Consider the following 25,867-nt stretch of genomic DNA (forward strand, 5'->3'; position numbering starts at 1 on the left):
GTGGTTGGGAGAAACAAGGTGAAAAACCCATGAACAGATCTGGAAACCATATCTTGCCTCTGGGGAAACTGTGGGTATTTATTCTGCGTAAAAGGAGACCTAAGAGGAGTTAGGGCAACTGCCTCGGTGCGTTTGATGAACTGTCATGAAAAAGAAGGAAGAGCACCAAAAGAGGAATTATGATCTGTGTGTACGAATAAAGCCTGCCTATTGAGGAGTCCTAATTCACTGAGGACATCCATATGCTATGACTTTGTATTTTTCCAGTCTCAGCTTTCAACTGTGTGTCATTGAACCCCTTCTTCCTGCAGGGTAGCAGTGGACATTTTGTCCTAATTCTAGAATTATTTTTTTCACTTTCAGTTAGTGAAATTTACACTAGTATAGTTTTTTATCTTTGAATTTTTTTTTCTCTTTCTCTGTTTTAATGTACTTGAAGATGTGGTATCAGACATACATTCAAAACATTTTTTTTAGTTTTATTGAACTGCCCATAGCTAAAGAATATAATTTGATACATTTTGACATATGTATATATTCATTAAATGGTCACCAAGATCAAGATAGTGAACATATCCATCACCTCCAAAAGTTTTCTGGTACTCTCTTGCAATCTGTCTCTCCTGTGGTCATTTCTTTTCTCACCCTGTCCTCAGGCAATCAGTGATCTACTTTCTGTCACTATGCATTTATTTATATACCCTGTTATTTTTTGTAAATAGAATTACAGTGTATGTAACTCTTTTTTTCTAGCTCCTTTAACATACTCAACATAATTATGTTGAGATTCATCTATGCTATTTTGTGTATCAAAACTCCATTCCTTTTTATGGCACTGTATGGATATACCACAATCTGTTTATCCATTTTTTTGTTGATAGATACATGGGTTGTTTCCCGTTCTTGGCTATCGTAAATAAAGCTGCTATGAGCATCCATGTACAAATCTTTGCTGTAAACATATGTTTTTATTTCCTTTGGGTTAATAATTAGGATTGGGATGGCTGGGTCATATAGCAGGTGTTGTTTAACTTTCTAAGCAACACTAAACTCTTCAAAATTGCTTGTATTGTCTTCCATCCTCACAGGAATGTACACAACTTCTAACTCCCCCACATCTGTCAACATTGGATATGGTCAGTCTTTTAAATTTTAGCCTTTCTAAAAGGCTTATAGTGGTATCTGAATGCAGTTTTTATTTTCCTTTCCCCAATGAACCTCTTTTCATGTGCTTATTTAAAAATTTTTTAATCTTCTTTGGTCAAATATCTGTTGAAATGTTTTGCTCATATTTGTATTGGGTTGCTTGTTTTCTTATTTTTACATTTTGAGAGTTCTTTATATATTCTGGATAAAAGTCCTTTATGATGTATAATTTGTCCATATTTAGATCCTGTCTGGGACTTGTGTTTTCAAATGGGTGGTGACCCAATTGTGGGCCTTTCAAAAAGCAAGTAAAATAGAAGTGCAACTTAAATGGTAGTGTTTTGTCGATATTTTTTCAGTAAAAAAATTCTCTTAACATTTTCTTAACAGTGTCTTTTGCAAACACTTTCAATTTTGAGAAAGTCCAATTTATTAGTTTTTTCTTTTTTTGATTTTTTTTTTTCCGGTACGCGGACCTCTCACTGTTGTGGCCTCTCCCATTGCGGAGCACAGGCTCCGGACACGAAGGCTCAGTGGCCATGGCTCACGGGCCCAGCTGCTCCGCAGTATGTAGGGTCTTCCTGGACCGGGGCATGAACCCATGTCCCCTTCATCAGCTAGGTGGACTCTCAACCACTGCACCACCAGGGAAGCCCAGTTTCTTCTTTTTATGGATCATGTTTTCAATGTCATATCTAAGAAATTGTCACCTAACTCAGGAGCACAAAGTTTTTCTCCAGTTTTCTTCTAGAAGTTTTATTCTTTTAGGATTTACATTTAGTCTATGATTCATTTTGAGTTAATATTTACATATGATATGAGTATGTACTCAAGTTCACTTTTACGTATATGCATATCCAGCACCTTTTGTAGGAAAAATTGTCTTTCTACACTGAATTTTGCACCTTTGAAGAAAATAAGATGTCCGTATATGTGGCAATTTATGTCTGGACTCTCCTTTCTAGTCAATGGTATATGTGTCTATCTTTATGCCAATAGTACACTGTTTTAATTACTGTAGCTTTATAGTAAGTCTTAAAATCAGGTAGTGTTAGCCATCCAGCTTTGTTCTTTTTCAAAGTTGCCTTGGTTCTTGTAGGTTCTCTGTATTTCCAGAGGAATTTTAGAATCAGTTTGTCACTTTCTACAAAAGTGCTAGTGAGATTTTTTTTTTTTTTTTTTGCTGTATGCGGGCCTCTCACCGTTGTGGCCTCTCTCGTTGCGGAGCACAGGCTCTGGACACGCAGGCCCAGCGGCCATGGCTCATGGGCCCAGCCGTTCCACAGCATGTGGGATCCTCCCAGACCGGGGCACAAACCCGTGCCGCCTGCCTGGGCAGGCAGACTCCCAACCACTGTGCCACCAGGGAAGCCCGCTAGTAAGATTTTGATTGCAATTGCATTGAATCTAGAGATGAATTTGAGGAAATTGACATCTACCCCAAGAACACATTTATTTAAACCTTTTAAAATTTCTCTCAGTAACATTTTACAGTTTCAATGTGTAAATTTAACACATATTTTGTCAAATTTCCCCTCAATATTTTATGTTCTTCATGCTCTTTTAAGTCGTTCTTTTAGAGTTTTAATTTGAAATTTCATTCCTCTTCCTATTGAGACTGGGGATGGGAAGAGGAGGTGGGGTTTATTGAGGGGGGGAGCCATCTGTGGCCTCTCAGAAAGCCCTGAAGGGAAGCTGCAACTGTTCACAGTGAGCAGGGACTTTGGCCTTTGCCACAATCCAGGAGAACAGGAAAAGCTCTAAAACACATCTGGGCCCAGAAGTTACAGAGATAGAGGATCTTATCAAATATTCCAAAGAACTTTTTACTGATCAGAGGGTCACTAAAAAGGCTGAAGCAGGTACTGAATTATATGGGAATAAGAAATTCCTATTTGGAATGTGGAAAAGTAATTTATATATTAGAGTCATAAATTCAATATAGTCATCATTTCAACATTAAAAATGAATTAGAATGGAATAAAATAGCATAGGATGGGATAGAATATGAGAAGACAGGATATGTAATATCAATTGAACCACATACAATAGTTAGAGTTTCCAGAAACTTTTGTTTCATTCTCATTCTCTTCCTCTCTCATTCAATCACATGTATGCACTATGTATGCTGCAATGTAAAATGGAGGTTTTCTTGTAGATTTTGTAGCAGTTAAAGAACTTTGAAGCTCCTGAGCTAAAGGACTTTCACTCTACAAAGCTGTGATTCTCTGAAGTGCAGGAGACACTACTCAGTAAGGGAAGGTTTACAGTTGTTGCTGACAGTCCTTTAGGTTCTCCCTCTAAGTCAAAATCTGCTTTGAGTTTGTCAACCTTAAGGTAATTTTGAGCAATATCTCTTAAAGCAGGCTGCTACCTTTGCAGAACAGTGGAGAAGTATGGCTATAGACAGTCTGAGGGTGCTCTGGGCCCCAGCTCACTCCGCTTGATCCAGAGGAGTGGAGCTGGTATCTTCTCCCCACAGAGGAGCAGTCTGAGCCATATGACTTGCCACACAGCAATCAAGAAACATGTAGTTAATTCTCTAGTGCCTTGTAAGTTGTCAGCACTGTTCTTAAACTGTGTTTCAGCCCCTGAAACAAGAAGCTGCTCTCAGGAGGCTCTCCTATTTACTTGGCAAACAGAACCTAATATCCCCTAAATAAATCACAGATCAAAACAACATAAAAATAAGGGCTAAGCTGCATATAACGTAAGTACAAAAGGAGTTCAGAGGCAACAGAGAAGGGATGAGCAAACGGAGGGGCCTTCTCTGGTAGACTCGGACTAATCATGAAGGATGGATAGGCTTTAGACACCTAGAGGGAAATGTAGGGCATTCCACAGTCAGAAGATATTAGTTCATGAATTTGAATGCGTCACACAGGTTTTTTCCTCCATCATGTACCCACTCCAGAAAAAAAATAATGGCCTATTATGTGCTCCAACTAATTCTCTAATCTGGGAGTGAGTCCAATGCCATGACAGAGAGTTTTCATTGTATTTAAATGTGTGATCACATATTAGATTATTGATTACCTTTCTCATTCAGCTATCCTACCCCTAAAACCTGTGGCATGAGCAATAACTTGGTTCTGTAACCATGATAAAAAAAAAAAGACCTACCACCTACCCTCAAATTTTATCCAGTTGTAGAGAAAAATTGTGACCCAGTAAGAAAAGTAAAATGCTATCGATATGAACCAATAATAATCAAGCTAAGAGGCTTCATAAACAAGGAAAAAATTCAGCGTCATAAGGAGGTCAGGGTGAGGACCAGTATAGTCAGGAAAGACATCCTGCAAGAGGTTGGTGTTTATGTCTGTGACAGTCTTGTGGGTCCTTCTCAGCAGTGACTCAGCAAATTGATTTTGGAGGCAGCCTCTGGGCACTTACATCCCACTGATGGGTTTATAATGAAAATGCTGACGCACCGCTCAGTTGCACTGGGACTGTTGAGCAGCGCTACAGAATTGAGTGCGTCATCTCCCCTGAACAATGCATCTCATTCATTGCTTGAAGTGTGACCATTCATGTTGAAAATGAAATTCCACAGAGTGATCTGCTTGGGGAAATTATTCAGAGATACTCACTTAAATATCTTGCTATCTTTTGTGGTCCTCAATTAAGGCTCACAAGAACCTCTCCAGGGTAAATTGGTGCCAATCTAGGCATTGAAAGTAGAAGAAAAAGTAATGAAAACCCAAAACTTGTACAAACTTTCAAAAGTCATCTCTAAGGACCCAAGAGAGCAGCTAAAATTGATTATAACTAGAACATTTAGAATATTAGTGTAAATGAAAGAACCATGGACTTGAAATTAAGAAACCTTGGTGATAGTCTTGATTCCACATGTAGCTACCTGGGTGCTTTGAGATAATACAGAGATATACACATTATTAGACTTAGAAGGCATAACCTAGCCTAAACACTTTTTGTAAAAAAAGAAAGTAGAAAAACATAAGGCATATAAAGAAAAATCAAATAATACTTGGGTTTCCATCATTTCTAATTAAACCTGAAAATTTCCTATATTTGTATTATCTCTTCAATATACAAATAATTAATATACTATAGAAGGGAGTCTTCTTGGACCCCTCACGCAATATGCAACCACTATCATGAGTTTGATTCTCTGTCTGTTTAAAACATTCTGTAAAAAAAAAACAAACAAAAAACATTCTGTAGAGTTGATTATGTGTATGTGCATGTGCATATTTTATGAGACTTAAAAATTTTACATAATAGACATCAATGTTATATACAAAGTATTATTCTGAAAGTTGCTTCTGCATATACATTTGGATTTATTTCTGCCACCTTATTTTGCATGTTCTCATTATGATATTTTTGGTTTACTTCTTTTTTCCCCTTTATTAGCAGTCTCTACTGGATTGATATAATTTTTTTTGTTTTGCTCTTTCCCCTCATACACTAGTTGATAAGTTACACATTTTATTTCTATTCTTTTAGTGGTTGCCTTCAAATTTTCAATATACATATTCTATTATTAATCTTCTAACAAAGTGTACGTAAAGGATCTTAGTGTACCTCATACTCCTTAGATCTCCTCACTCCCAGTTTTCATGCTATTGCTATCTAGAATTTTAATTCCAACATGTTTTAAACACAAAAGAAACATATCTTCTTTATTACTTATAGTAAATATCTATTTATTTTTATCATCACTATATTCAATTTCTTTGTTCACCAACTTTCTTGAATCCCACTCCTTAGTTCTGAATTTACTATTCTTTTTGATGAATTATAGGCTTTAATAATTCTTGCAGTGAGTATCTGATACTAATAAACTTAGTCCTTAAATGTCTAAAGATGTCTTTGTTTTACACTTACTCTTGAAGGCATAACATTCTGTATTCACAATTATTTTCCCATGGCACTTTGAATGAGTTCTTTTATTAATTAAAAAATGAGCTGTCAACCAGATGCTGTTCTTTTTAGGTAATTGTCTCCTCTAGTTGGTTTTTCAGTCTATGTGTGGATGTATCCTTTTTATTTTTCCTGCTGTGTACATCATGGCTCCCCCTAATTTGAAGACTCTTCTCTTGCTAATTTTAGAAATTTTCAGCCATTATTTAACTCTTTTAGACCTTTTCCCTCATTCTTTATATTTTTCTTCTGAAATTCTTGTTAGACATATATTGATACTTCTCAGCCTCCAGGTCAATTTCTCTTTTTATTTACTATCACTTATCTCTTTGTTTCCATACTAGGAAATTTCCTCAATTCTATCTTTCATTTTGTAATTTCTTTGGTTATGTTAGCCTAATATTTAACCCACTCTTGAGTTTCCCATACTCTTGTCTTATTCCTTTGAGAATTTCAAGGATATTGATTTGTAAAGATATTTTTAGATTTTTTTCATTATGTTTTTTTTCCTGGAATAAGAATTCTTCCATTTTTTTGGTTTCACTCATCTCTTGAAGAGTTCCCTCCTGCACCCCTTTCTTGGGGTCCATTTTATGATTGCCTCAGCCCATGCCTCTCGGGGTCTGGATCCGCAGGAGGCCTGATGTCAGCAGCTCAGGTCTACTCTCAATGCCAGTACCTGTAACAGCCTGAGAATCAGGCTCATGTGAGAATCTTGACTTTGGCAGTAGGCTTTTGGAAATAATCATGTTTCTAGAAGCCACCTGGGAAGACAAGAGGGGATATTCCAATTTTTATCACAGTCTGATCTCAGTTTGGAGCCCACACATTCTGATTTGAGGATTATCCACACACAGCTAGTCTCATCCCCTTGGTGACCATGAGATTTCAGCCTCTGCTTATATCTGTAATTTCCTTTCTTTTTTGGGCCTTGGATTTCTTTTTTCTTAATATTTAGTACAGTTCTGTGTTTCTTTTTAAATAAATAAATTGATTTTATTCTGTGTGTTTGGAGTTGAAGGGAGTGTGTATTACACAGGAACTTTCCTCTACCATGGAAATTTCCTTCATTTTTCAGACATGGAAACTTAACCCCAGAAAAGTGAGCCAGCTTGCCCAAAATTATTGCCAATATGTAGATTATAAAGCTCTTCTCCACCTTAAACACATCGTACATTGTCTCTTTGCCTAAAGATTTTTGATGTTCAAAATGCAGAGAGTAATACCTACCTTGCCTCTTATCAATTCATTATTGCAGGAATCAAATTGCAAATAAATATGAAAGTATTTTGAAAACAAAAAGTTTAGTGTCTTTAACATTTCTATTCTGATGGAAATTGTGAGCGATGTCAATATACACTTACATTGCTAAGAAATTACTTCTGAGTTCTCCACCATAGAATTTACCTTTTTCATATTCCTTTTCCACCCTCAAAGTCATTTTTTGATATTAAATAAAAGAAGAACTCTTGGATGGAAGGTGATGCACTATGGTAAACTTACAGATACTAAGGAACAAATTTTGTTTCCATATACTCAACAAACATTTTTTGAATACCAATGTGTCCATGCACTTAAGTGCCTGGGAAGTAGTAAGTAGATTCTTTTTAAAGAAATAAACTTTTTATTTTTAGAAGAGTTTTAGATTTATAGAAAAATTGCAAAGATAGAGTTCCCATATACTGTACACCTATTTCCCCTTATTATTAACATCTAATATCAGTATGGTACATTTGTCACAATTAATGTACCAACATTGATCCATCATTTTACTTTTATTCAGATTTCCTTAGTTTTTACCTTTTTCTTCTCAAGGATACAATCCAGAACACCACATTACATTAGTTATCATGTCTCTGTAGGCTCCTCTTCCCTGTGACAGAAAGTCAGACTTTATATTTTTGATGACCTTGACAGTTTTGAGGGCTACTGGTTGGGTACTTTGTAGAATGTCCCTCAGTTGGAATTTGTCTGATGCCTTTCTCATGATTAGAGTGGGATTGTGGCTTTTTGGAGGAAGAACACAGAGGTAACATGTCATTATCATCACTTCATATCAAGGATACATGCAATCAAGATGACATCATTTTTGATGTCTGAGGTAATATTTGTAAGATTTGTCAACTGGAAAATTACTCTTTGTCTCTTGTTCATACCTTGTTCATGAACTCTTATTCATGTCCCAAGAGGGCATACACTATGAGCAGCAAACACTTAAAGAGTGTAGAGTCACGTTCTACCTTCTAAGGGGCTATCGACATAAGTTGTATGGAATTGTTCTGCATAGGAGATTTGTCTATTCTGTTCATTTATGTATTCATTTATTAACTTACTTAGTATGAAAGGGTTCATAACATGCCACTTCATAATATGCCACTTTGGCATATTGATTATTTTGAGCTAATGGCACTTGAGAAACAGCAGATGCAAGAAGGGCTCTCTGACCTCCCCCTTTATACTTAAAACCAGGTCTTAAAATGTCCCATGAGAAAGGTACCTTCTCTGCACCAGGATGAGAAGCACATTGTTATCACCAGAAACTGGGAATCAACTGTGAAATGGACCTATACAAACAAACCTTCCAAAATGACCCATATCTTCCATTAGTTTTCTCCATTTCCTAGTCACCATGCCATGATTTGCTGCCCCTATTCCAACCCTTTGTCTTTTCACATTCCCCACAATTTATCATTCTTTGTTCAAAACAATATATAAGTTTTTGTGCCTAACAGCTTTTTCAGGCCTTCATTTTCCTTCTGAAGACTCCCATGTACACATAAAGATATTTAATAGAATTTATATGTGTTTCTCCTGTTAATATACCTTCTGCTAGTTTAATTCTTAGCACTAGCTGCAGAACCTAAGAAAACAGAAGGAAGCTTTTCCTCCCCTGCAGACTTATGGATATTTATTATATTTTCCTACTTTATTCATTTTGTTGTCCAAATTATTCCAGTTTTGGCCATTGGGAACTCTTTTCTCTCAGGTACCTTTGACATGCCCACCATCTATGTGTACATTGCCTGTGTGTATATGTTATGTATTTAAACACTTTTCTATATTTTTGGTGCTGCAAAATTCTCTAAGCTTATCTTGTGTATTTCCTGCCCCAGTCCTAGAATCAGCTGTTTCTCCATGGAGCCCTGGTTCCTTTTAGTAAGGAGATTATTGACTAAAAGAAAAAGTTGCATTGAATCCAACATGACTAGACATTATTTTCTTTATTCACCCCACTTATTAAATATTTGTTACTTTTCCTCCTGTCAGTCTCACGGGAATGCTGAGATTAAAGTGAGTGATCTCACAAAGCCATTAGATTTCTTTGAAAGGGATGACTTTCAAAATGGGGATGTATAACTCCTGGAGAAAATTAGGAAAGTCCACAAAGATAGCAAAGAATTTCACCTATAATTGTCAATAGAGACCACACATGTCTTCTAAACATGGGTCTAATATTGAACTAACAAATGAAGATTTCTTAAATGCAAGAGTAAACTAACCTAGAAATACACTAAATTTTAAGAACTAGAATCTCTTTTCTTTAATCAGAACGAAGGGCAAGACCTCAGCAGTTATTAAAAGCTGTTATTGCTGGTTTAAACAAAGAAACTAAAATGTTTATTATTGCAATGTATCCTTTTATATGTGCCCAGACTCCAAAGTCCAGTTTTATTTTTAAGGTACCCCAACAGAGTGGTCGCTATAGATATAGCAAAAGCCCAAAGGAGAGCATGCTGTGCCTTTGGAAAAACAGTTCCATTTCTAAAAGCAAGGGATACATATTGAGGCTTAAATGGAGTTGATCCTTAGGATAAATTCATAGCTAATATAAGGTTTTCAGAATAAAATCTAAGATTTCAGGAAAATCTAGGGACCAGTTATGTAATGTTCAAATGAAACAGTGAATATGAGTGAGCCTTAGTTTTTACCCAATGCTTAAGGCAAATTATTCTACTCAATACTGGAAATAAAAAATTAGTTTGTTTCTTTTTGTAATAATGATAATGAAGAGGAGGAGAATGAAATGAGGATGATGAAAACTGGAGTTCTAGGCACTTGAGTTGTAAGTTGCTTCAGTTCAGAAATAACCACAGTGATGGAACTTGACTTTGGTCTGCTCCTCTCTCAAAGTGAAAGGGACCAGATCCTATGGGAAGGGTTTCTCATGACCTTTTCTTTGAACCTGCTTCTCCCACCTGAATTTCATGGCAAGGTATGCTCATGTACAAACCTTCAAGATGGCAAATTAGTTTCTCAAATGGAGTTTTCCATCCTGGGAAGGCCAGGTGTATGAGCCCTCCTTATCTTCCATCAGCTCAAAGACAAAAATGTCTTATGAATACAAGATTTGTAAAAATTTAACTTCTCAGTAATGTGTAAAGAAAAAAAGAGAAGGAAACAATGTGGCAGAGGAGAGGCCAAGCAGAACCAGATTGGCCACAGGAAGAATGATCTTCCAATGGTTTTCTCTGGGGCCCCTGAGATGGGCTGTCTTGCTACTTAAGAAGAAGAAAGTTATCCAATGGGAAAACAACCCTATCCTCATGCATCACTTGACCATTGAAGGAGAACAGGATGCCAGTGAGCACAGTCCGAGGGGAGGCACTTCAAAAGCAAATCTCCTAGAATGACGGACCCACTTTAGTGCTCAGTTGCTGATAAAGACTGAGGAAAGACCAAGTGAGACAGGTTAGCAAACACCTGGACACCCTGTGTCCTCCATGTTGGTAACCTTCTTTGCCTTGATCACCTGAGAAGGATTCCAAATTCTTATTTCAAGTTGTCTCTTTGGTGACATTGGCTACTTTTCTCAAAACTATCATTTCAAGCCTCAGGAGGCACTGTGAGGTAAGGCATATCTCTTTTTCTGACTTTGTCTTCTCTTGCCAAGATTTGGAAATTCTTTTCTACCTGTTCATGGAAGAAATTACTGGCTTCAAGGCTTCTTTCTCTTTTTCTTCCCACCTAACAAAATAAAAATGCAACATTGTATACACATGTATATATATATCTATATCTATATCTATATCTATATCTATATCTATATATATATATATATATATACATACATATGTATAATCACTTTCCTGCTACTAAAATATTTTAGGTACTTGTTAGCTAATAATGTAGATGATTTGAAAGCCTTTTGAGGATAAGATCCTACTTTTGATGGTATGGAATAATATAGCTGTTATTTCATGCACAGCATCTCCCAATTAGTTTACTTTCAACCCCCCTCCATGCCTCAATTCCAACCTCAATGTAGATTACAGCATTAAAAAGATCATCATAAAATGTAGCCTTGTACAAGGAGATGATCTAGCTATTGAGCCTTGCTGTATAAGTCTAATAAATTATGCAGTTTTTCCCACTGTATTTCACCTGAGAGAATGAGTGTGTCAAACACCATAGTGCATGAATTCTCCAGCCAGCCTGTGTAGATGCCAGAGCTGTGAGTGTTTAGTGCCACAATCTGAGAGTTGGTTTTACGGCTCTTGAAGAGTGAATGTTATTAATTCTCTCTTTTTTTTTTTTTTTTGGTTGGGGTTGAGAATATGCACTATTCTGAAGGGACTTGTATGTACATGGAATATACTATATATGATAATTGTGTATTTAATAACGTTCAAAGGGAATGCTGTCACCTAATTATTTGCATATTATTCCAGAGTGGTAATGAAAAAGCTAAAGGGAATCTCCCAAGAGTTCAAACGAGTTTATTTGGGACAAATGAATATCAGCCTCCAGAGGCTCCCATCAGTAGAACAAGAGGGCATATTTACAGCTTTATTGGTGCACATGGGAGGAAGTTCCAAAATCTATTCTAATTATTCAAGCTCTCTGAATGGCTGTAGAATGGAAAGCTTTTGGTCTATCTGATGGTTTGCTCTACCTTCACGGGATGTGATTGCAGGGCTGACATGTGCTGCTCCCTGTTGACTGTGGAACTTTTTGACAGGTATGATGGAGGGTTGGGGTTTGAAGACCCTTGAGGGTATTGTACAGTGGTGGGTTTAGGTTTTGTATAAGGGTGGATTTGAAAGCAATGGTGGTAAATGTGCATTCTTATTTTGTCTCTCTAGAGTAAGGCAAGTATTATAACTTTATTATGCCTAAAAATTCAAATGCGAATTGGTCTTCCCAATACAAGAAAGATAATCAACAAATCATTGCCTTATATTCAGATTAACTGGCTGATGTCAAGGGAAATTTTATTGGACATATAAGCCATGATTTTATATCAGTAAGCCAAATTCAATCAATACATTTGCATCAATTAAAAGCTACTTCCAATTTTTAAACCTCTACTTGAGGTTTTAAAAAACCTTTACCAGGGCTTCCCTGGTGGCGCAGTGGTTGAGAGTCCGCCTGCCGATGCAGGGGATGCAGGTTTGTGACCCGGTCCAGGAGGATCCCACGTGCCGCGGAGCGGCTGGGCCTGTGAGCCATGGCTGCTGAGCCTGCGCGTCTGGAGCCTGTGCTCCGCAACAGGAGAGGCCACAACAGTGAGAGGCCCGTGTACCGCAAAAAAAAACCTTTACCAGTAAGGCATCTACCTAATTACTTCCCAGAAACTTCCTCTGCTTTACATTCCATATATACTAATTTTTCATGAGGAGAAAATGTTATAAGGTGAGGAGAAGTGAGAAGTAAGCGATGGTTTGCTGAGAGAAGGAGATACGTGTCTTGGGTAGCAGCTCCCCGAGCTTTGCTCAGACCACCGAGATATGAAATATAGGTATTGAGGTACAATTATGGCCCTGATCATGATATAAAACTAGGCAAGAACTGGGGGCTGCTATTTGGTGCTGGGCATGGAGACAACTCCATCTCAAGATCCTGTCCCCGAGTATGCCAGCACTCCAGCATCTTAGTGGCAGGGGGGCCTGGAACGTCCCCTGGTGGCACTAGCTGTCAGGCAGCTTGGAGAACCAGAGAATAGCATTACCATTCATCTGCTAATGGGTGATATCCTCACATCAACAGGCTAAACGTGGTTTAGTTATGATGTACACAAGTATAAGTTGCATAAACTTGGAGCCAGTAGATGTGAAGGACAGGCTGGAATGTTCTTTTATCAATTACCTGACAGAGGATTTTTAACAACTTCATGTAGTAAGTTGCAAAACATTTTATTATAGTCAACTCTAAATTATCTGGAGATGGAAGGAGCAGAAAGAGCTGGGCATCGGCATTTGTTGAACAGAGCAATATAATGAGGGCCTTGGGGGTTAAACACAGAAGTAGAGACAAGGTCATCACTGCCTTCGTCGTTCTTATGAGCCCTTGATGGAAAAATAGATTGAGTTGGTGCCATTCAAAGACACAGGACTAAGATCTCACTGCTTTCACTGAAGCTAAAATCCTAGCACTAGAGAACCAACTCTGTGAGTTTATAGATCTTTTTAATTCTTCACATATTAAAAACTTGAAGATACAATGGAACATGGAACATATCAGAGGGCAAGGGCTTATAGCGTGGATTCCCGGCTGGGCCCATTCATTATTTTATTCAACAAATATTAAAGCAAGCACTTCATATAAGTGAATCCTTGAGATCTCAGCAAAGGAATCTGCTATAGACCTCCTCCACTCCAGTGCAAGAAGACAGGAACATGGGGAGAGAGAGGGGACTTCCCAGGGGAGAAGAGGGTGGGAGGAAGAAGCATGGTTCAGAGCACGGGTTCTAATTCAGAGTTCTGCTTGGAGCAGAGGGACTGTCATTAGAGTATGAGATGGAAAGATAATTTGGAGAGGCTGGTAGGGACAGAAAGACCATGGAAATAGAAGAGCAAAGTGTGTTGTTTCATCTGCATATGGGAGATAGTGGTCATTCGAAGAAGAATTGATCTTTATATTGAAATATAGAAGATAATTCCTAACAGGCCAGATGGGGATGAGATCAAGTTCTGACCTTCCCCACAAAATATTCCATGTAGCTCTTTGTGGCTTATATTAGTCACTGGAGAACACATTTTCCTGAGAGGCTGTGACATAAGAGCCTTCAATTAAACAAGTTTCAACAATGATCCTTCAGGAAAGAAATCAGTACAGGCACACACAGGCACACATACACACATACTTAATTTTAAAAAGAACTCTTGTCTGTAATCCTCCAAGGCTAGCCTTAATGTGCAATAAATTGTAAACAATTTTATTACATTTTATTTCAGCTTGAAAATTCTATGATTATATTTTATAGGCCTTTCTTATTTATAATTATATGTCTATGGCAATTCACTTATTTCCTAGGGGGTATTACTTTCCCTGACCTTGTATGTTTTAAGGAAGGCTGAAATACTACACTTTAAAGACAAAAATACTTTGAGCAGCTGAGTACCATAAGCAGCTGCTGTGAAGGTGCTGATTTAGGGTGTTCTGCGACTCAGGCTTCATGAAGGGGTTTCGCACATACATTGAGCTAAGGACACCCAGAGGATGCTGAGTTGATTAATTATCAGATCAATAATCTACAAACTGTGAATAGGCAGGAAACCAGAGTCTGTTGGCTTTTCAATCCATTGTGGAAATAAGTGTCTTTACATGGACTCGGAGAGAGTTCTGGTCCAGTGAGTCAATAATTCCCTTCATATCATAGAAAATGTATTGCCTCTATAGGCCATGGAATGCCTAGGGAATGTCCTTCAGTAATCGAGTATCCTGCATAGTAGATTATGCATTCACTTTATAGTCTGCTCTGGGACCTAACTGGTAAATAACACACAGTTAGGTCCATTCTGCCTACTAGAGACTATCTGAATGCTCTGGGGAAAATGTTGAGGCTTCACAAGCATTTCAAGCAGACTCAGGCAGGGGAGAAATAAAATATAGTCACTCTGGTCAAAGATTCACGTGGCATTTTCTGATGTGAATATTTCTAGACTCACTGGAGGAAAGGAAGAAGGATGGAAGAGAAACGTAGGAGGGATAGAAGGAAGGAAGGAGAAAGGAAAATAAACCTGATGGTGTGTGTGTGTGTGTGTGTGTGTGTGTGTGTGTAGTTGAAAGTTCAAGGTTGGAATCAGCATCTAAAATGGCAAGTTTAGCCATAATACTTCATTGGGTCACTAACAAAAGTTTGAACAGCAGTCTTCAAACAATAAAGAAAAGAATTTTTGGTTAAGAAGTTGACTCTGCTGCATCTAAATATGAACAGAGTTAGAACCGGAACATTCATACAGACGTAAGAGAACCACACGTTTCATGATAGAAATTATTCGAGGGTAGTTGGAAATACCTCTAATATTGCCTAATGCCAAAAAACCTGGAGATGTCCAGAATGTTACTTTAATAATAACTAACATTTGAAGAGCCCTTTATAATTTACAAGGCATTTTCTAGCAATTACCACAGTTAATTCCCACAATAACCCTGTGAGTTTAAATAATAGATTTATTATTTTACAGCCAAGGGAAATGCTGCCCAGGGAGAGTAAGTGGCTTTTCCCAAGGTCACTCAGGAGTCAGCCATAAAACTGGAACCCAAAGCCAGATCTTCTGACTGTAGACTGTCTGTCCCATCTCATCCTCTCTGCCTTCATATCCATGGATCCCTCTGCAAACAGTTATGTCTGTAACAAGGTAGAGATGTAACTACCTGGAAGGCAGAGTACATACTTGACACAAGTTCATGGGCACTTAAAGCTACTCTTTCAACCAACATACAAACTTGAGCTTGAAGGTCTAGACTTTCAATTTTTTTTTTTTTTAAAGACAGAATTAAAGTAGACATTGTTTTTTTTTCCTCAAATGCAATTATTTCACATATTTCTAACTTTTATAATAATAATACTTTGTCACCATAGTTAAAGTTTAAAAATAAAACCACAGGTCAGATGTGACCCTAGTTGTGGACATTCATGTTTGAGAGACATAAGACAGGAGTGAAGACAGTGCAGGTGGACAGCTGAAGCTACAAGATCCCTGGTGTAAGACCTGGGGCCAGGCTCTGTGAAGGAAATGATGATGAGCAGATCACAGCCTCTGCTCTCAAACGAACCTGTGATCTATTGAAAACACAACTGCAGAAATGGAAAGAGGGGAGAAAAAGGAGGGAGAAGTGAGGAAGTGTGTGCCCTGTTTGAGGATCAGAAAATAAGCCAGTTGTTTAAACCGAAGGGCTTACCTTAGAGAGCAGTGGAGAAAGGACCTGGAGAGAAAGACTGAAATGCCATGCTGAGAAGTTGGATTTTATACTGAGAATAGTGTGTGTCGTGGTGATGATAGAGTGGGAGGAGGGCTCAGTGAAAGGGTACTTAGGAAAGGCAAATATAGTAGGAGCTAAGAGAATCAATCAGACAGAAAGAATTGGGGATGGGAGAGACCTGTTGTGAAGATATGGTAGTATCCCGAGGTGAGATAGCATGAACATGAAATGCCAATAAAAGGCAATTACTATCATTATTATTTATACCGTTATTATTAATAAGAAACATTCCCGGAACTCCCTCTGAATTGCTTTGAGATGTATTACTTAAAATGGGTTTTGAGAAATACTAGTGCCTCTGGAAATTAATAGGTGTTTAAAAAAATAAAAGAAAAACCTGTGATTAAAATGTACAGAATTTGTGGGTAAAACCAACTCTTAAAAATTTACAGGGCTTCCCTGGTGGCGCAGTGGTTGAAAGTCTGCCTGCCGATGCAGGGGACACAGGTTCGTGCCCAGTCCGGGAAGATCCCACGTGCCGCAGAGCGGCTGGGCCAGTGAGCCATGGCCACTGAGCCTGTGCGTCCGGAGCCTGTGCTCCGCAACGGGAGAGGCCACAACAATGAGAGGCCCGCGTACCGCAAAAAACAAACAAACAAAAATTTACAGCAGGATTTAGGAGAGAATTTCATATGCAAAATGTACATTTTATTTCTGAAATGGTAGAGAATGCTGCATTTCCTAAACACCTTTGACTAATTAGGATCATCCTTCTTTCTCCAGGAATGCATCTTTCACTATTTGTGGAGACACCTTTAGTAAAAGATTATTTCTGACTGAGAGATAAGAAACCTAGGTTCTAGTTCACTTACAGATTAAAGGTGTGAACTTGGACATCTATGGGCCTCAATTTCCTCACTCATCTTGCTATTCTAGTTTGGTCAAGAAGATAACAGGACACAGTAATGGAAATGTTGAGATAGTTATTCATACAACAGCAGCTCTAGTTGATGGGCATGTCCTCTTATTAAGGTAATAACTAACTAGTGGCCACTGTGCCAACTGCTCCTGAGACAATTTGTTGTAGTTCTCTAATAGCTCAAGAAATTATCTTCTGGAAACAAGTCAAGCATTGGGTTTCTCCCTTAAGTTAAAGTATATCACACGATCATGTAAGTATGAATGTGCCAGAATAGCAGGGGCGAAAGCCCAGAAGAGTCAGGTATCTTCCTTCTCACCACTGCATATCTCACCTCCCCAAGGAATCCATGTAGGTAACCTCCAGTTGTTGCCCCATGTCTCATGGCTTATTGAGTCCAGGGAAGAATGCTAGGCTTTTATGCTGAGTTCTAAGATCTACAAGTAGAAATACCCAGGAAAGAATGAATATTTCAGACCCCCAGATCAAAGTTAGTATCACATCCCTGGTGTGACCTTTATACAAATGAAACCTTTATACAAATGAAACCTTTATACAAATGAAAATAGCGCTTTATTTAAAGAGGTAATAATCCAAGGGGAGTAACTGCTTAAAAAAGCAAAGAGGAGCATTATCGTATACTGACTGTGTGTTGGGCAGTGAAGGAGGCATATTGTAGGTTATCTAAGTATAATCTGGTGGACCACAGAGGGCTTCATTTTCAGCTAGTCCTTGGTTTGTGTTTTAGCTCTGTTTAGCTAAATTATTTAACTTATCATCTGTAATATGGTACCTACTTTATGGGATTGTACTGAGTATAAAGTTATATAAAGTATGGAAAGCAGTGCTTTGCATATAGTAAGTGCTCAATAAATGCTAGTCTTTATTATCACTATTATTTTATTATCAATTCAATTTCCAACATTCCCCAACACAAAGGGAAAAACAAAGACAGAGACCTGATATGACAAAAATCTACTTAAGAAATTTTCTAAATGGAATTTTACCTTCAAAGGTAACAGAATATTTTCCTTTTCCCCCGTTCTGCCTGAGTTATGACTTCTTTCAGATACTGTTAATTTGAGAACAGAAACACCAGAGAAAATGTATTTCACTCTGACTTGACTTGTCTAGAAGGAGCTTCCATGTCATATCCCTGGGTTCAGAGGCCAAAGTTAACCTTTATTATGGCACCAAATAGTCCATTAGTAAAGCACACAGCTGACATACTCTCCAAGGGCTCACAGCACATGTTGAGGAAATGTTGCCTCTCTCTCCCCTTCTCAGTCCTGCCATCCCAGCCAGGGGCTCAGTGCCCAGCAACTTCTTCCTATAGAACAGCAACCAATCTTAGACCAAAACAACAAAAAAAGGAGAACTGCATGAAGTCTCAGGTGAAGAATAGAATAATTTGCAGGGTGCAGGGCAGATATCTAAATTCCACATAATTTCAGATGATACTTTTATACCTTTGGGGAGAAGCTCTGACACCAAGAAAACAAGAACTGTGAATTGCCACTTGGATCCCATATCTCTCTCAACTCCACCTTCCTCTTCTTCTCATCCTCTTCTTTGTCTTACATTTTCTCTCCTCTTCTTAGCCTCCTCTTCCTTCAAGTCTCCCTCCTCTGTTTCTTCTTCTTTTTTCACCTTAAGAGTTCTCATCATCACCACTGTTGACGTTTTTTTCAGCACTTAACTATTTGCCAGGCACTGTGCTAAATGCTCTATATGCACTACATTTTTTAATCTGTCTACAAAAACACAACTTACAGAACAACACACTTTCTGAACAGGAAAAAAAAGAAAAAAAGGCTGGGGCCCAAAGGCTATAAAGTCTTCAGTGATGATGGAGCATCGTGGAGTGGGTCAAGTTTAGGTGTGCTCCATTCATCTCAGTGGAAATGGCTTTTCCTACAGCATAAAGAGGGAATGTAAATGGAATTTGTATTGTTACCCCAATACTAATGTATTCTGTGGCAAATAGTGAATGCATTCAATTATGTGTGCATGTGGATTTGATATATCCACTTGAAAATAAGCTTAATATTCTTTTAAATGACTCTTATTTTAATTGAATCATATACTGGAATTCATTCTTGTGCATTTTTCTAATAATTATCTTGGGGTGAAACAGGGAAAAGTGGAATGTGGTATTTATTTAACTTTTTATATATATTTGCATTCCAACATAGATCAAACTTTAGCATATGTCATTTTAATTTTGTATAATGCACATGTCAGTATTTGTAAAAACATACCACAAACCATATTCCCAGAATTTAGTTTGCACACTGCAAGAAACTATCACAAGTCTATGTGATGTTAAGTGTGACTATATTACAGTTTTGAAAACCATATTAAGATTTTTGAAGCTCAGAAGAACTGGTTTTTAATCCAGGTCCTGTAATTTCCCAGCTGTGTGATCTTGGGCAAGTTCTGCATGAGGTTCATCAAATTTCCTCTGTGGTAAGCATGGGAGTAATAATAGCCACCTTTCATAGCTATTGTGAAGGTTAAATGAGAAAGCATATGAAAAGGCCCGGCACACAGTACACATTCAGCAGAAGCTAGCTCCCTTCCTCCAGCATGACTTCCATTTATTGTAGTAATGGCCCACAATCTATATCTATACCTATATCAACCCATATCTATATAATCTAACATATATGTGTGTATATGAGTACATAAACACACACAGGTATATGCATGTATATGTGTGTTCACACACACACACAACCGTACCCACATATGCAATCATACTCATAATAACACACGTGTGCCACCCCAAGTGTACCTTCAATGTAGGATCAAACCTAAGGAGGTATGAAATACTCACATATACTCACTTTAATCCACATGTCACTCCGTATAAGGCCTCACCTACAGAGGTGTAAAAGCGGACTCTATCTCCCTGCCCTGCCTTGATAATAGTACCATGGGTGCCTCAGATATACCCTAGCTCCATCTAGTGGAGCTTTCCACTTTCCATGCCATAGTGTCTCCTGTGCTGGCTCCAGCCATTGCCCCAACTCACCATTTTGCAGGCTGTCTCCACCATCCTAAGAAACAGCTGTGCTTAAAAGAGTTCCTCTGTACTTCTATTCAGGCCTGTTCCAGTTTTCATCCTGGATATTTCTGGACATGAGTACGTCGCATTGAAATATTCCCACCTCTACCTATAGACAAGGAAAAGGCTTGGGGCACCTCAATCCACTGGGTCAACAGGACATGAATGACTGTGAGTACATGAATCTCTTCTAAGTCCATGTCTTCAGGGTCTAGAAGGAAAACTCTATATCCTTTAATGAAGGGTTTCTGCATTACTAAATTTGGGACTACTTTGTACCTATTTATTTATTTATTTACTTATTTACTTATTTATTGCAATGAAAACTTTGGCCCCAAAAAAGATGCCACGGGCCAACTGTTTCAAAGAGATGAGCTGGCTTTCCTTTGACTATGAAGGAAGCCAGGTTGCTTATAGATACTGTTACTGCTATACATCAATTAAACCATGGAATTCAATCCTTATTTCCTTTAGCTAGTGGATTTAATGCACCGAAAATATTAACAATGGTAGAGAAAAACCAGGTCATTAGATCCGTGTCTATATAACCGATTCATTTCGCAAGTTCTTTACCCCATTCAAAAGTTTAAAGGTGGCTGGGAAACATGGTAGTGGATGAGGTAAGGAGCACTAATTCCAATATTGTTGGTTGGTTATTTAAACCAAAGAACTAATAAACACTATTAAAAATCAGTCATGCCATTATCGTTGTTCCATTGAAGTGATCAGTTAAATTATTATCCTATTCCCGTTGTCCATATAACAACAAAGAACATGCAAGTTGGGTGGGGGTAGGAATGTCAACCTGTGGTCCCCACTTGCTCTCCCTTTGCCCCAGATCTTGGCCTAGGGTCCGGGCATGTTTGGATTGGTCTGATGGATTTTCTTTCACTGTTTCACATCAGTTATACCAATGCTATTGCTGAGTATGTTACCTATAGGTCCAATAAAAATAGTAAAGCCTTCTGCCTAAGAGTCCCCCACTTCCAGGATAAAAGAAATGATGTCAGTAGAGAAAAGGTAAACAAGAGTGACAGGCAAAGAAAGGCAAGATGAGGTTCACTGCTGGAACAGATTTGACCCGAACTTTCTACTACTAAGTTAATAAGTCAAATCTCATGGAAGAAGACAGGAATTCAAACCAGAGGTAAGTAGATTGTTCTACTCTCTTTGTGCACGTAAATGAGACTTGCATGAATTTACTCAACCTGACTCACATTGTGAGAACGTAACTCATTTGGAAGGGTTGGGTTTGTTTTGGCAAAGGATGAATGCCCCAGTTTGCCTTCCTGTTCCTTTGTTTAAGGGGCAAATGACGCTCATTTGACTTATCTTGCAAGAAATCAGCATCTCAGTCTCTGGGCTGGGAAGAGAAGGAGGAAATGAAAGCACCATGTTTTCATTATGCTTGAAGTTACTTATTTGCAAAGAGGTTCTTCATCAGCTGAATCTGTTTCTTCATGTACTGCCTCTCAGTTCTGCTGCCTTTGTTGTAATGTTACATTTTGTATCTAATATTTCTTGCTACTGTTTAGAAATCATTGTGCTTACATTGGGCTTCATCGATAATTTTGTGTAGCATAATCCATCACCATGTTGGATGTTGGGGCAGGGAGAAGGGTATTACCTTGTCTTTCACTTCGTGCTCAGACAGCTCTCTCGTATTGATTCCTTGGCTTTCGTGTTCGTTAGATGATGATTTGCACTTTTCCTGTATTGTGTTTATCCAGATTATGTTTCAAATGTGTCTACAACATATCATCATTAACAACAAACATTTATTGAACCCTGTGGGATGCGGATAAGGCTCCAGGCTAGGTACTAGGGATAAGATGAACTTAATGTGATCTCTACTCTGGAGGATTTTATTATCTATTGGACCATGTTTGTTTAAAAAAACAAAGAAAGAAAGAAAGAAAAGATACCTAATGGCTTATGCCCAGTGAGTGCTACAGGCAATAAATGCTCTTGGAGTTCAGAGAAGGAAGTGATTGGTGTGGGCTAGACTGGTCAGGGAAGGCTTTATGAATGAGATGAAATTTGAGTGGCTTCATAAAGATGAGAAGGATATTTTTATGGGATAGTGAATATAATGAGTTTCCGAATGTCACTGTGCCAGGTTAAAAAATAAAATAGTGTCTGTATCTTTAAATCACAGTTGACTTATTAGCTATTTATGAGCTTCAGAGAATCAACTCACCCGCTTTCTACAATGCTTTTTGCAGAGTTCTATTGTTAATAGCGTTGCATACCTCGTCATATACACCAGGGAAAGGCCAGACAGTCTGTCAACTTTCTCATTAAGACTTACCTGGCCTGTTTGACAACTTTTAAGATTGTCTTTTGCTTTATCTAAAATTTGCCCTAGTTTCTTCCCTACTAAAATCTCTAATCAGAAAAAAAAAAAAAAAAAAGGTATATTCAATGATTTCTTAAAGCAAAGTGAATTTTAAGGTAATAGAACAGGAAAGAAAAAAGTGACTTTCTTGTGAATGTTGCCACCCAAATCTTTAAGAAAACTCAAGTTTGACCTTGGATAAGATATTAGTTCCCCAAGGGAAATATCCATTTATGAGCAGCTGCACCATTTTTCCTCTATAAGAAAAAGACATTCAAACATTTTTGAAGATTGAAAACTTTGCTTATTACTTTTGTGGAACTTTACTGGTCCAGCTAGATATTTACCTCAGCTTATTGACAGAAAGCTTGGCAGGAAAACTATCTGTGGCCAGCAGTACTAATATTCTAAGGACTAAGCCCTGTGGCTTTCCTAATGCCAGTTCTCTTTCCAAAACTCTCCCTGTGAATTATGTTATTTAAAAAAAAAATCTCTGTTTTATAATTTATTTTGGCTTTGGTGGAATGAGAGGCAAGGAAGAAATGAAATCCATATTTTCTTCCTTTTGTTTCTTCATGCGGCGTTTACTTAGGGGCCTCTATCACGTACACAGTGTAGAGCATTCCACAGACCTCTTCATTGTGTTAAACAAGGGAAAAAGGATGGATATTTACATACTCTAAGATAACTGGATCAAATAATAAAAGAAAAAAGTTATTTTCTATGCTTGTTCTCCTTAGTCCCATCAGGTGGTGATTGGACTTAAATTTTCTAATTAAATACAACTCAACGTTTTTCATTTTAGAATAGCATCTTAGGTGTAATATGGACAAATATTCAGTGAGTGTGAAGTATAAATGCTCAATTAGGGATATTCCCTTTCACAAGAAGCATCTCTCCGTTCCTTCCCAAGACAGTTGGATGTGTTCAGGGAAGTCTTACATGCCCTTTTTGGGGAGAGGGGTCTGCCCTGCATGCTGTCCTCCATACTGTCCACCTAAGTGAGGCTGGTCTGATCTAGTTCCTGAACACTCTGTGCTGGTATCTGCCCACTATGGCTAATATCATCTGTTTTTTGTTGTTTTGTTTTTGTTTTTTGGTGGATGTTGTGCTTCACTCACACCATCAAATTATATAGTTATCAAATATATCCGGGGGGAGGTCCCTGCATTTTTTATCCTACTCATTTAACCTAGTGTTTTAGGTCTCAGTACCTATGTGTCCACTCCACCTCCCCATCAGGGCCTATGGGAACTCAGAGGACTTCTGCATGCAATGCACACATCATGTAGAATCAGAGCTCTCTCTCTCAGACTCCTCTAGTTATTGATAAGATTTCTCCAGCCACCTTGGGTATAGAGGGGCAGAGCAGCAGCCTGAGTGTTCTAGAAGACCTCAGGCTGTAGAGTCTAGTGTTTTAGTCAACTAACTCCCCAAATTTGGTCAAGGCCCAAGAAAGCCTGGGCCTTTGATTCTCAGGGAATCTGACTATATTCTTACCCTGGGGGCATCCACACAAAATCCTGCTCTTTTCCTTGCCTGGGAATGCTTTCTCCTTGTCTTACCTGATAGGAACTTCCCTGTTGTCTCTAATCTCTACACTATGAGTTAGTGTAAAAGTCTGCCACTGAGTTCGCCAAGCTTGGCTTCTGACCTAAAGGGGAGCTTTTGGAATTTAGTAAACTCTTTCTCTCCTAGCCAAGTGGGTTTCAAAAAAAATATTTTTGTCACTATGGACTCAAAACCCAATTTTCTCTTTTTCTTTGCATTCTTATTTTAACAATTCTAGTCATCTCCAAAGCAATGGATGCCTCTAACCAAATAGGGGGAATGTGTGAAAATACATAAAAGTGTATATTGGCCATGTTACAAAGTCTACCAAAAACCATTGAGAGAAAAGGGCAAGGCTCTGAATAGTTACTTGAGTGTGATTGTAGTGAGAGTACAAGTTGAACCACAATGGGTTAAGACAGTGAGGCAGTGGAATTGACTTGGATCTCAGGGATGGAAGAAGTAGGGTAGGTGTGAAGAAGAGGGAATGGATTTTCAATCAGACTTAATATCTTCTTCCCACTGCTTCTGGAGCTCTGTATTTATACCTCATGCAATCTCAGTGCAGTTTTCATTGTCTCCAAGTTACTCATGGGTGTACCTTACTATAAGATTATAAATTACTTGAGGAGAGGGACAAAAACTTTTTGTATTTCTATCTATAGTATTACTTAGCCCTATGCTTGTACATATTAGGTCCTCATATACATTTATAAAAAAATGTAACATGTTAAAAACTTAGGATTTTAACATTCTTTTTCCTTTAGCTCTCTTTCAAAATTGCTGTGTTCATTTACTTCCTGTATTAAAGACAAATATTTTAAAAAGTCTGAATAGAGATTTACCTTAGATATTCTTTAATACCAATTAGTCTTTTTTCTTCTTGATGTCCCAGCCTTCTTATCTATGGGATTTCCATATGGTGTCACCTCAGTTTACTTTTTTATTGTGGTAAAATATAAATAACATGAGATTTACCATTTTGACCACTTTTAAGTGTACAGTACATTGGCTTTAAGTATATTCACATTGTTCTGCAGCCATCACCACAATCCATCTCTAAGCCTTTTCATATTCCCAGATTAAAAGTCTGTACTTTTTAGAAATAACTCCCCATTTTTCACCCCTCCCCAAGCTCCTGGCAACCAGCATTCTACTTTCTGTCTCTCTGAATTTGACTACACAAGGTAGCTCATATAAGTGGAATCATACAGTATTTGTCCTTTTGTGTCTAGTTTATTTCACTTTGCATAATGTCTTCTAGGTTCATTAATGTTGTAGCATGTGTTAGAATTTCCTTCCTTTTTAAGGCTGAATACTATTCCATTGCTTGTATGTACCACATTTTGTGTACCCGTTACCTCAAGTTAGTGGTGAAGATAAAATGATCATTACCATCCAATGGGAATTTATATACATCTCTGGGTATTTTTTGGTGGCTTGATTCTCTTTATATTATGAAATATTTGACCATTTGATGCAAGGAATTAAATATGGTCCTTTCTAAAAAGAAAGGATATTACTAGAAATAACACTTCCTCCAATGCTGCTGATAGTAGTTTTAAGGTCAAGTAGGGTAGTAGCTTAGATTTTTAAAAGAAAAATAAAAATATTTTTACTTTATGCCCTTAGAGCTTTCTTTCTTTTGTGAGTCATTGAAGTGGCTAGAGACATCAAGCTGATGTTCCCCAGACCGATAATGCTGAAACATCCTTCACACAGAAGGGATGCGGAAGGTCAAACTTGTGAACTGCTTCCAGTGGCATTCTGTAGGTTCTCATGGTACACACGCATTTTAAAATCTCTGAAA

The 25,867-nt window shown here is 38.0% G+C and overlaps 1 protein-coding gene across 8 annotated transcripts in view; it reads left to right on the plus strand.

Moving 5' to 3' along the window:
- Positions 1–10,558: 10,558 nt before the first annotated feature.
- Positions 10,559–25,867, plus strand: part of SLC14A2 (solute carrier family 14 member 2) — a 451,251-nt gene continuing 435,942 nt past the window's right edge. For 5 of the 8 annotated variants that reach the window (XM_024734700.1, XM_024734697.1, XM_024734699.1 and 2 more), the window contains exons 1-2: positions 10,561–10,881; positions 20,208–20,339. The gene's annotated coding sequence lies outside the window, so the exon portion shown is untranslated. Of the gene's footprint in view, positions 10,882–19,503; positions 19,568–20,207; positions 20,340–25,867 lie in introns of those variants that run through there. The other 3 variants (XM_024734703.1, XM_024734701.1, XM_024734702.1) reach the window with 3 other exon arrangements.

This window comes from Neophocaena asiaeorientalis, unplaced genomic scaffold, assembly GCF_003031525.2.
Source record: "Neophocaena asiaeorientalis asiaeorientalis breed wild unplaced genomic scaffold, Neophocaena_asiaeorientalis_V1.1 scaffold322, whole genome shotgun sequence".
Lineage (NCBI taxonomy): Eukaryota > Metazoa > Chordata > Mammalia > Artiodactyla > Phocoenidae > Neophocaena > Neophocaena asiaeorientalis.